This window comes from Bos grunniens, chromosome 8 (genome assembly GCF_055505025.1).
Source record: "Bos grunniens cultivar Pamir isolate PY7600 chromosome 8, Bosgru_T2T1.0, whole genome shotgun sequence".
NCBI classification, from domain to species: Eukaryota; Metazoa; Chordata; class Mammalia; order Artiodactyla; family Bovidae; genus Bos; species Bos grunniens.
Window position 1 is genome coordinate 65775394 of NC_141172.1, and position 12547 is coordinate 65787940.

General features: G+C 40.3%; 1 pseudogene; it reads left to right on the forward strand.

Moving 5' to 3' along the window:
• The first annotated feature begins 11204 nt into the window (after positions 1 to 11204).
• Positions 11205 to 12004, forward strand: LOC147367292 (large ribosomal subunit protein uL30 pseudogene; annotated as a pseudogene).
• Positions 12005 to 12547: the final 543 nt, after the last annotated feature.

Consider the following 12547-nt stretch of genomic DNA (forward strand, 5'->3'; position numbering starts at 1 on the left):
GGTTTCAGAGGAAGCAGAGCAAGGCTTATGAGTGAGTGGAGTCTGGTTTGAGCAGTGGCTGCCCAGAGTCTTAGTCTGGTTATTGGACCCAGTCCAGCTCCAGCCAGCATTTCCCACTGTGGACTCTGGGGAGAGTCTGGGAAGAATGGGGAAAGCTTCCAAACAAATTGGGAATGGTGGCAAGTCAATTAGATCAGGATCCTGATGTAAAGACGGTGGAGCTCAGAACTGAGAGGAATTTATCCATGGCCCTTGGACATGGCAGGAAAGATCGAGAACTCTTAAGGGTTCAAGGGATGCCATGTCTGTGTTTCTTGTTACTGAAGCTGCTGGAAAGTCAAAGTGTTAGTCACTCAGTCATGTCCAACTCTTTGCAACCCCATGGACTGTAGCCCACCAGACTTCTCTGGCATGGGCTTCTGTTCCCTTCTCCAGGGAATCTTCCTGACTCAGGGATCAGACCCATGTCTCCCTCATTGCAGGCAGATTCTTTACCATCTGAGCTGCCAGGGAAGCTGCTGAAAGTCTCCTTCAATCCCAGCACTGCCACCAAAACTATTTTTTAAAAAAATTCAACTGAGGCGCCGCAGATCGGCAGGCGCCCTGGGCCCGCAGGCGCCCCAGCCCCGGAGCCCTGCCCGCCGGATCCCTCCGCCCGCCGAGGCGCCATGGTGCCGCCGCCTCTCTGCACGCTGCCGCCGGGCCCCGGACCCCCGCGCTTCGTGTGCTACTGCGAGGGGGAAAAAAAAAAAAAATTCAACTGAGCAAATTTAAAGATCAAATTGGCTTTATTCAGTAATAATGAATCAGGCAGGATCCTATCTAGCAAATAGAAAACAGTTCTGCTAAGCAGCAGAAAAGGTGTTTATAGACAGAAAAGGATATAGAAATGGAAATTTCTAGCAAAGAGTGGATAGATTGAGATTTAGGTCAAGCTCCTTTGGGGGACAGAAGGGGTCTTGAGGGATTGCCTCACTTGTGCTGACCTGGAAATTCCAGACTAACCAGTTAAAATTACATTCTTGGAGGAGGTTGAAACTGCCATTAAGCTAGGTATTAAATCATTTGCTGACATGGGGCTTAGTACAAATGATGCCATTTGGGGCCTGTTAACTTCTTTATCAAGTGTAGTAAATGGGAATCTAAATGAAGGAGAAGCTGAAATTCTTTATACTGCTTTTATAATTTTTCTAGAGTTGCAATACCAAAATATAAAGCTATTTACAACAACAACAACAACTTGCCTAGGGCTTCCCTGGTGGTTCAGTGGTAAAGAATCCACCTGCCAACACAGGAGACATGGGTTCAATCCTTGGTCTGGAAAGATTCCACATGCCAAGGAAGAACTAAGCACCATAACTATTGAGCCTGTGCTCTGGAGTCCAGGAGCTGCAGCTACTGAAGCCTGGGTGCCCTGAAATGAGAAGCCTGCCCACTGCAATTAGAGAGTAGTAGTCTCTGCTCTCTGAAACTAGAGAAAAGCAACTAGAGAACAATCCATGCAGCTATGAAGACCCAGCACAGCCAAAAATAAATAAATAAATAAAATCATTTTTTTAATTGCCTAAAAAAGCAAACAAATATTTGTGAGCTCAAAACTAATTCTCATAAGAAAGGAAAGAACAGACACTTGAAGTTCCAAATTAAGACATTTTAAAATGGTGCTGAGAAAAAGATTTAAATTAAAAAAAAATCATTCTATTCATCTAATCATTTTTATTGAGCTCCACCATGCAGCAGGGATTGTGTCAGGTGCTGGACTAGATGTCAAGATGAATAAGATATGAGCAATAGTGAAAGAGACAGAGATGCATAAACGTGATTAAGAACTACAGCCAAGGTGATACAAGGAATCCACACATTAATCATGTACTCTGATCAAAAGATATGGCAATTAGTGGTGTTAAGTTAAACAAGGTGGATATTAGAATGTGGTGGCTCTAATGCCTTAGCAGACTATGTTAAGTGTCAGTGAAAAAATGTTGCCTGCCATATCAGTAAACAAAGGATGCTGCAACCATTAGGCCACCACATTACAGCCGCCTTCAATGGAAAGCCCTGAGAAAACTCAGGATGGAAACAGGATGCCTGCAGTCAAGCTGTCAATCACTGCAGTCATCCCCAAGGATGCACCTTAAGGAGGCTCAGGATGCACCTTAAGGAGGCTCAGGATGGGAAAACTCAGGATACTGGGCCCAGATAGCTGAGAAGCATATCAAAGGAATGAGTTCCATGAGTTTCAACTTTTCATCCTCCCCACCCCTCCCCGCCCCACACACATAGTAAAGTTCTAAATTCCTTGACTAGAGATATCTGATTTTCTTTAATTAATAGTAATTTTTTTGATGTTTCAAGAACCTGACCTTGGTCGCGAAAACATCTATATATTCTGGCTCCTCCCTTACCTCTTTGGAGTAGTCCCTCAAAGCAATCTGAGAGTCCTGTCTCCCAGGCTTGAAGTCCTGAGAATGTCCATCAAATAAAACATAACTCAACTTTTATGCAGAGAAGGCAATGGCACCCCACTCCAGTACTCTTGCCTGGAAAATCCCATGGACAGAGAAACCTGGTAGGCTGCAGTCCATGGAGTCACAAAGAGTCAGACACGACTGAGCGACTTCACTTTGACTTTTCCCTTTCATGCATTGGAGAAGGAAATGGCAACCCACTCCAGTGTTCTTGCCTGGAGAATCCCAGGGACGGGAGAGCCTGGGGCCTGCCGTCTATGGGGTTGCACAGAGTCGGACACGACTGAAGCAACTTAGCAGCAACAGCAGCAGCAGCAACTTTTATGTTGTATATCTTTTTTTTTCAGTCAACAGACTACAATCTAAGCTTGTACATGTCTCTATGTTAGGAAATCAAAACCTAAGGACAACCAATCACAAGCAATTAGTCTTTTCCAAATAATACACTGAGCTGTAGCCAATCAAATAAGTTCATTGCTTTGCTTCCACCTTTTCCTTATAAAATCTTTCCTCTAACCTCTGTCAGGGGAGTGCTCCTAACCAGTTCTGGTTTGTTGTTGCTTCATTTGATTCAGTTTTTGCTCAAAGGAACTCAACATTTTGAATAAACCTCAATTTATCTTTTAACACAGGTAAAATACAAAAAGAAAAAACCAGGAAGACATGGCTGAGTCCAGAAACTGGACAAACACTTCTATGGGCCAGACGCTGAAGCAGTGAACAGGGCTGATAGGAATAGGCTCTGGGCCTGGAAACAGGCACTGTGACCAGAGTTGGGACATTGCCAGGAAAAGTTGACTAAAACCAAGCCCTATTCAAGTGGGAGGGATGGGGGTGGGGAGAGAAGAGGGCCTGCCCTGAGCCAAGCTCACACCTAGCAGCCAGGGCCTGGTGGAGATCCTCCCAACAGTGAAAAGAAGTTAAAAAAAAAAAAAAAAAAAGAACTTGGAATCAGGCAATTAGAAAAGTTTAAGATTGAGAAGATGGATAATTATGAACATTCACATTGTCTTAGGTGCTTTACACAAACTAACTTCTTTAATTCTCTCACAACCCTATGAGGAAATTACTGGGGTACAGTGAGCTTAATCAGCTTGCTAATAAGCAGCAGAACTGGTTTTTCCATGCCCTCCTCCAGGGCATCTTCAGGACCAGGGATCAAACCTGCATCTCTTCCATCTCCTACATGGGTAGGTGGGTTCTTTACCACTAGTGCCACCTGGGAAGCCCCTTCAGCATCACAGTTTCTCCTTAAAGCAGAGTGGTAGGAAATCTAGCTCGCCTCCCCTTTCACTCTGAGTTAAAATGTCTTGTGTGTGCTTGTGCTAAGCTGCTTCAGTCGTGTCTGACTCTTTGCGACCTTATGGACTGTTGCCAGCCAGGCTCCTCTGGCCATGTGATTCTCCAGGCAAGAATACTGGAGTGGGTTAGGAGATCTTCCCCACGCAGGGATTGAACCCATGTATCTTTTGTCTCCTGCATTGGCAGGCAGGTTCTTTACCACTAGCGCCACCTGGGAAGCTCAAAAATGTCTTGGGTTCTATTAAATATCTTATTCTGGATAGGAGTACAATGAGTAATTACTACTTAAAAAAATCAATTTCATGATGTGCATTTTTCATACTTTCATCTGAAAGTTTCTCAGAATTTCTGGTGGCCAGGAGCTTTCTGTGAGGCAGCTCTCCTTGATAGATCAGAAGAATGAGGATCAGAGGCATGAAGAAAACCCTGAATACATTTTAAGAAGTGGAGGCATCATCTATGCTCTAACTGGCACCAATGTGATGTGAAAAAATTTGGACATCAGTGTCTGAATCGAAAAAAGTGAAGAAATTCTAGGAACACCATTGACTTTTATGTATATACAGAGTAATACATGGTAAAACTTATGCCTACGTCAAAAGAACTGTTTTTAATAAGTACTTTAATAAAATAAAAATAATATGTGAACAAAGCATTATGGCAAGGTTTACTTGGCAGGCTTGTTTTTTCTTTTTTTCCCATAAATGGCACTACACAAAATAATGTTGCCTCCTCCTGCATTTCATAAAATATGATACATTACTTTTACTCATTTCATATCTCCCAGCTAGAAGCTGTTTCTGTGACACTATCTTTGATCCCCCAGTATTAACCCAGGGCAGAAATGAACCCCAAATTACCTTTCAAAGATCTGCAGTGACCGATACGGAACACTTCAAAGGAGAAAATTTCAATTATTAATTATCCCTGGGGAGGGAGGAAGAGAAAGAAAGGAACAGAATGAAACCAAACCTTGAGAGTAACTATAATGTTTTATATACTGAAAAAAAAATTCTGAAGCAGATAATGCAGAATCTTAAGAATTCTTGGACTTCTCTGGTGGCTCAGTGGTAAAGAATCCACCTGCCAGTGTAGGAGACACGGGTTCGATCCCTGATCTAGGAGGATCCCACATACCGAGGAGTAACTAGGCCCATTTGCCACAACTATTGAGCTTGTGCCCTAGAGCCCAGAAGCTGCAACAATTGAGCCCGTGTGCTACAGCTGTTGAAGCACGAATTCCCTAGAGCCCATGCTCCATAACTAGAGAAGCCACCGTAATGAGAAGCCTGAGCAGCACAACTAGAGCGTAACCCTCACTTGCCACAACTAGAGAAAAGCCCAAGCAGCAACAAAGACCCAGTACAGCCAAAAATAAATGCATTAATTCAATTATATATATATTTTAAAAGAATTATTTAAATGCTATAGTGGGTATATTCATGTAATATTATTCCCTGTTCTTATTTTTACATCTGAACTCTTTCACAATAAAAATACAAAATTGAAAGAAAAATAAATAAAATACTGTAGAGCCCTTTCCTATCAGAGTGGAAAGAGTATTCAAAAGAAAGTGTTATGACTTCGTGCTTGATTTTTGCTTTTCTATGAAGCCTTGGAAGCTGTTGACAGACATAGTTTTACATGAGTGTGATATCGGAAAGGGCTCTGGGAGTTAGGCGGACTGACATGGAATCTGGCAGAAATGGCACAAATAATCCTTAAGTATGAAGGAAGGTGGATATGCTGGGTCTGAGGTACCAAGTGTTCTTCCGTAAGCTTCAAAGAGATTCTAAGGCATGACTCCAGCAAATGTTTCCCAAGATTGCTTTGTTTGTTTTGCTTTTTAAAATGCACTTCTTTTTCAGGTAACTTGGAAGAGATGGAGATGTTACCTGGACTCTAGTAAATGAGTCAGATATGTGAGGATGGAGAAACTGACTCTAGATCAATGAGAGGCTGTCTAATATTAATATGAAGGGAGAATCAGAACCACAGTCAGGAAATCTGGTTCCAAGTCCAGGTCTACAGTTAATTAGCTAGGAGGCATCTATAATTTTCATCACATATAAAGTAAGGATATAGTGATTTCCTTGGTGGTCCAGTGGTTAAAACCCTGTTTTCATTGTAGAGGGCATGGGTCGAGGAACTAAAATCCCATATGCCACATGGTGGCCAAAGAATAAATAAATAAAAAGTAAGATGAGATAAATTTTGGCAACATGCGCTGCATTCCATGGGGTCACAAAGAGTCGGACATGACTGAGCAACTGAACGACAACCTCTAAGGTGATTGTTGGCATTATCATGCTATATCTACCTTTCAGTGTTTTTATATTCTTTAATACATTAGCGAAGCCTATCAATAAATATCTTTCCCTCCTAAGATTACCCAGTAATAAATGAAAAGTTAAACACCTCAATTCTGGGTTGAAAGCAATTTGTTTCTGCCTTTTGAATTAGCTTTGACATAATCATTAGGTTTGCCTTTGAGAAATGATGCAAAAATCTTCTGAGATGACAATCCCTCATCCTTAGAAATTATGTTTAGTAATTTCTTTTTACTAATTACTTTTTATATCTTAAAACTTCATTAAGAGACTTCTGAAGACCTCTATGTAGAGAAGAAAACATCTGAATAAGTATCATGAAAGAGAACCTGAGGAGATAGTTAGGGTAAGGAAATGAATTCACTTGTTCGTGTATTGAGTCTTCACCATAGGAAATAACAACTTAATGAATGACTGTGGTAGAAACCAATAATGGTCCTTAAGTGTCCATTGTCTCCTTCCTTTTATTAAAATATAACTGCTAGAGCTTTAGCTGGGAAATTGGCCTCCCAGCTACTAATTGCTTTTTTCAGCCTCCTTTGTGCCCAACTGTTGAGTCTGGCCAATGAATACAAATGTAAGTAATAAGAGCAAATTTTAAGTCTTATCCTTTAAAAAATGAAATCGCATGCACTTTACTCTCTTTGGTTTTCCTGCAGCTGAAATGCAGACATGGGGCTAGCGAAGCAGCATTGACTTCATGAAGAACAGGTACTGTAGGATGACAATGATGGAACAAGACGAAAGGACCCTGGGTCCCTGAATGACTTAATGAAGCTTAGTCACTCTATCAAGACTGCTACCACTCACCTGTGGACCTTATATGAGAGAGAAATTAAAATCTATCTTGTTTCAGCTCTAAAGCTGTGGATTTCATTGTTGTAGTAGCTGTGCCCAGATTAATGCAATGACTTGAAAGGAACTCAAGTTTTTAACAGAAGTCCTAGAGGAAATGGTAACTTAACTCAAGGATCTATGACTGTCAATAAGACAAGGGACAAATACTAGCTTGAATCTAAACAAGGAGAAGCAATCAGATAAACCCATATTGGAAGGCATTCTGCACAACAACTTAACTGGATCATTAAAAATTGTCAGTGTCATCCCAACTGGCATTAACTGACATGCATGTTGATGGTTTTATTATGAAGACCAAGGGCTACAGGCATTAAAAACTGGATTTTGGAGCACATGACAAATGATAATCATCATGGCTGGGGAAAAGTATGTTTCTAAGAATGTAACCATGGACAGAGTTTGCAATTTGTTTCTCCTCTAGAATCCCTTTGAAAAGATTCTTTGGTATTCAGAATTTTTAAATGACAGAGATATATTTATAATGTTGATCTAGTGTATCTCTAACACTGTTCCTCATTCTCAGGATTTTTTTTTTTAATTCCTAATCACTGGAAACGTCTATAAGCAAAAACAATAATTGTTACATAGATTCTATTCAAGAACTAGTTATTAATTTTTTTTAGACCAATGGAGTAATAATCTGGCTAGATCCAGTAATCAATATGATTGTTTTTCTAGATGATGCTGATCATAGCCAACCAACTTTGGAAGTGAAACAGAATGTACTTTATAAAGGATCAGCAAAATTCTTTGACTCAATAGTACTAAAAATAAACATTTTAAATATAAAAAGTTGTCAGTGTCATAAAAGATAAAAAGAGGCTGGAATACCAAAGCCCAAGGAAATAGGACAAGTAAATGCAATATGTGATCCTTGATTAAACCCTAAATCCAAATATATATATATATATATACACACACACATATGTATATACCTACACATATATAGTCATATATATGACATTATTAATATAACTGGAGAAATTAGAATATAAAATGCATATTGAAAAATAAGAGTATCAGTGCTACATTTCTTGAGTATTGCCATTATATAGTGATTATGTAGAATAACATAGGAAATATATGCTGAACTATTTAGGGGTGAGGTGATTAATATCTGAAACTTATGTCCAAATGATTCAGTAAGCTAATAATAATTGTAGAAATAATCATTTGTACATATGGCCAAATATTAATAATTCATGAATCTAGCTGAATCTAGGTGGAGAGTATATGAAGGCTCTTTGTAATGTTCTCACAATATTTCTGTAAATCTGAAATTTTGTTTTAATAAAATGTTGGAAAACAACTAGTAGAAAACACACATTACTGTCTTTAGACATTAAGGTAAGGAAAATATTCTTAAATTGATAAGAAAGGATTGATATATTTTACTATGTTAAAATTAAAGAGTTCTGCTCATTAAAAAAAAGCCTAATCTTGTTTAGTACATTTTGTTAATTTTTATTAACCATCTGAGTCTTCCCTTTAGAGCTGTAGATTCTGTGGAGGCATGGTTTTTTTTTGCATTTTTTTTTTTACTGGTTTATTCCTAGTTCCTACATTGGTGTTAGCACATAGTAAGCAGTCAAATATATGATAACCTGGTTACTAAAGAAATAAATGAATGAATTATACAGTTAAATTCTAATATTAATTAGTAATCCTTTCTAGCCAAATTATAAAGCACTATGGTTCAGTGGACTTGATTAAGGTCTCTTTTGACCAACAATTCTGGAACCCCAGACAACATATTAAAAAGCAGAGGCATCACTTAGCTAACAAAACTCTGTATAGTCAAAGCTAGGGTTTTTCCAGTAGTCATGCATCAGTAAGAGTTGGACCATAAAGAAGGCTGAGTGCCGAAGAATTGATATTTTCAGATTGTGATGCTGGAGAAGACTCTTGAGAGTCCCTTAGACTGCAAGGAAATCAAGCCAGTCAATCCTAAAGGAAATCAACCCTGAACTAGATTGGACTGATGCTGAAGCTGAAGTCATTGAAAGGATGGTCATTGGAAGGACTGATGCTGAAGCTGAAGCTCTGATCCTTTGTCCATCTGATGCGAAGAGCTGACTTATTGGAAAAGACCCTGATGCCAGAAAAGATTGAGGGTAGGAGGAGAAGGACGCAACAGAGGATGAGATGGTTGGATGGCATCATCGATTCAATGGACATGAGTTTGAGCAAATTCCAGGAGATGGTGAAGAACAGGGAGGTCTGGTGTACTACAGTCCATGTGGTCACAAAGAGTCAGACATGACTGAGTGACTGAACAATAACAACTAAATTATGTCATTTAATCCTATCACTTAATCTTGAAAATTGCTCTGGTGACAGATTGTCTGGACTCAAATTCTAATACTCTCATTAATTAACTACAGAACAGTGATCATATACAAGTCACATAAATTCACTAAGCCACAATTTTCCTATCTTTAAAACTGGGGGAAATGATAGTAACCACTTCCTAGGGTTGTTCTCAATAGTAAATAAAATCATATACATAAAACAAAGTGTTGGGCTCATGCAGATACTCAGCTGATATAAGCTGCTGGGCTGATGTAGCTTAGAGTACTGGATCTTGCCCTTCCCAGCTCCCCATCATCACCTATCCTGTTTCCACTGCATGTTTGATGCTCCAGTCACTGTGAACCTCTTTCCCCTGAATATCCATGCTCTCTCTCTCCTATAGGTCATTTCATATGCTACTCCCAGGACCTAGAACATCCTTCCTCTAATTTCTTATCTAATTGCTATCATTGTGCATATCTAATCTCAGAAATCTTTGCTTTGGTGGATAAGTTCCCTACTTCCTTTTTTTTAATTAATTAATTTTTAGTGGAGTATAGTTGCTTTACAATGTTGTGTTAGCTTCTTGTTGTTCAGTCACTAAATCCTATCTGCCTTTTTGCAACCCTGTGAACTACAGCATGCCATGCCTTCACTATCTCCCAGAGCTTGCTCAAACTCATGCCCATTGAGTCAGTATGCTATCCAACCAACTAATCCTCCTGCCCTCAATCTATCCCAGCATCAGGCTCTTTTCCAATGAGTCGGCTCTTCCCATCAGGTGGCCAAAGGATTGGAGGAGCTTCAGCATCAGTCCTTCCAATGAATATTCAGGGTTGATTTCCTTTAGGATAGACTGGTTTGATCTCCTTGCTGTCCAAGGGACTCCCAAGAGTCTTCTCCAGTACCACAATTTGAAGCATCAATTCTTGTACTGCACAGCAAAAGTGAATTGGCCATATATATACATATATCCCCACCCTTTTGGACTTCCCTCCCATTTAGTACACCACAGTGCATTAAGTAGAGTTCCCTGGGCTATACAATATGTTCTCACCAGTTATCTAGTTCTCATCCTTTGTTTAGTGTAGGCAATCCTCACCCTCATATAATTTCCTCATGGCCAGACACTACTGAATAAGAACTCAATGTGTATTAAATGAATGAATTGCAGCACATCCCCAACATACATACACAGGTATGTTGCACATTCCTAAAGGGTTCTATGGAGAAGCTGAAAGACTAGCACAAACTTAAGAGTTGCTAAAGAGTGTTTTCCTTCCTTCTCATTTATTCTCTGGGCTAATACTGATCCTTCTCGGTCATGTCCTTGGGTTAGAGAGAACCATTCATTTGCTCCTTGACCAATCTTCATGTACAGGTCTCCTCCCTGACTTGAAAAAAATATATAGGTTAGGTTTTCAGTGACTTTAAGCAGACTTCCTTGACAAAGAATACTCAGCAAAACTTTCCTGCCCACACTCAAAGCAGGATAGCGCAGCTCCAGGATTTGGACTGTTGGAAAGCTAACAATAATTCAGCACGTGCGACTGTTTTGTTCCTTGGTGAACCACAGAGCCTGGCACCTGGGCTGATAATGTCTTATTAATATGAAGTATGAGTATCCACGGCATGCAGGAGTAAAGAATGATTAGCACTGTTACCTTGACAGGAGGTGTCTTTGAAGATGACCTCTTGCCTAGAGAGGTAGAAAAACATTGGCAAGACAAAGTGTTTCCCTCCAGGCACTCTGTTCCCTCTACTGCCCTCTTGGCTTGATTTCTATTCCTTGTATTATGAACAGGTTGTCCTCCCTCCTGTCTGCGTAGAGCTGCTGTCACCTCTGTCCAGATTGCCTTCCAGGGCAGACACCCAAGCTTCAAGGACTCACAGTCAGTACTGAGACCATCCTATCCCCCTGTGGCTCAGCAGTAAAGAATACACCTGTGTCCTCTTTCCCAGCTGGAACCATGGAGGGTGGAGAAGAGAAGAAAAAGAAGGTTCCTGCTGTGCCAGAAACCTTTAAGAAAAAGCGGAAGAATTTCGCAGAGCTTAAGATCAAGCAACTGAGAAAGAAGTTTGCCCAAAAGATGCTTCGAAAGGCAAGGACGAAGCTTATCTATGAAAAAGCTAAGCATTACCACAAGGAATACAGGCAGATGTACAGAACTGAAACTTGAATGGCTAGGGTGGCACGAAAAGCCGGAAACTTCTATGTACCCGCGGAACCCAAATTGGCATTTGTCATCAGGATCAGAGGTATCAACGGTGTGAGCCCAAAGGTTCAAAAGGTGCTGCAGCTCCTTCACCTCCGGCAGATCTTCAACGGCACCTTTGTGAAGCTCAACAAGGCGTCAATTAACATGCTGAGAATTGTGAAGCCATACATTGCGTGGGGGTACCCAAATCTGAAGTCTGTAAATGAGTTTATCTACAAGCGTGGTTATGGCAAAATCAACAAAAAGCGAATTGCCCTGACAGACAACGCATTGATTGCTTGATATCTTAGGAAATATGGAATCATCTGCATGGAGGATCTAATTCATAAGATCTATACCACTGGAAAACATTTCAAAGAAGCAAACAACTTCCTGTGGCCCTTTAAATTGTCTTCTCCACTAGGTGTAATGAAGAAAAAGACCACCCATTTTGCAGAAGGTGGAGATGCTGGCAACAGGGAAGACCAGATCAACAGGCTTATTAGAAGGATGAACTAAGGTATCTACCAGGATTATTTTTGTAATCTGGCTAATAAACAATTGAAACAAACAAACAAACAACAATAAAAAAAAGAATACACCTGTGATGCAGGAGACTTCGGTTTGATCCCTGGGTTGGGAAGATCCCCTGGAGAAGGAAATGGCAACCCACTCCAGTATTCTTGCCTGGGAAATCCTATGGGCAGAGGAACCTGGAGGACTATAGTCCACGGGGTCACAAAGAGTCAGACACGATTGAGCAACTGAGCATGCTGCACATATGTGTATCTGAGGTGGGGAATCACAGATTCACTTGGACCTGAGCTTTGCTGACTTTGATGGTCTATATATCTGAGGGGTATGAAGCTGGTCTTCTCACAGTGAGTTTGTGAGGGTAAACAATAACAAGCAAGTCACCTAAACTGAACAAAATACCAAAGAAGAGAATGCTGCAGAAGAGAATGCTGCAGAAGAGAATATAGATGTTAGAGGCAGACAAAGTGATTTTTAGCCAGAAATTGACCAAAATGTCATATTGTATCATCTATCCTATTATTCTAATTGTTTCATCAGGGTTTATAGAGGCAGTTGTTACATT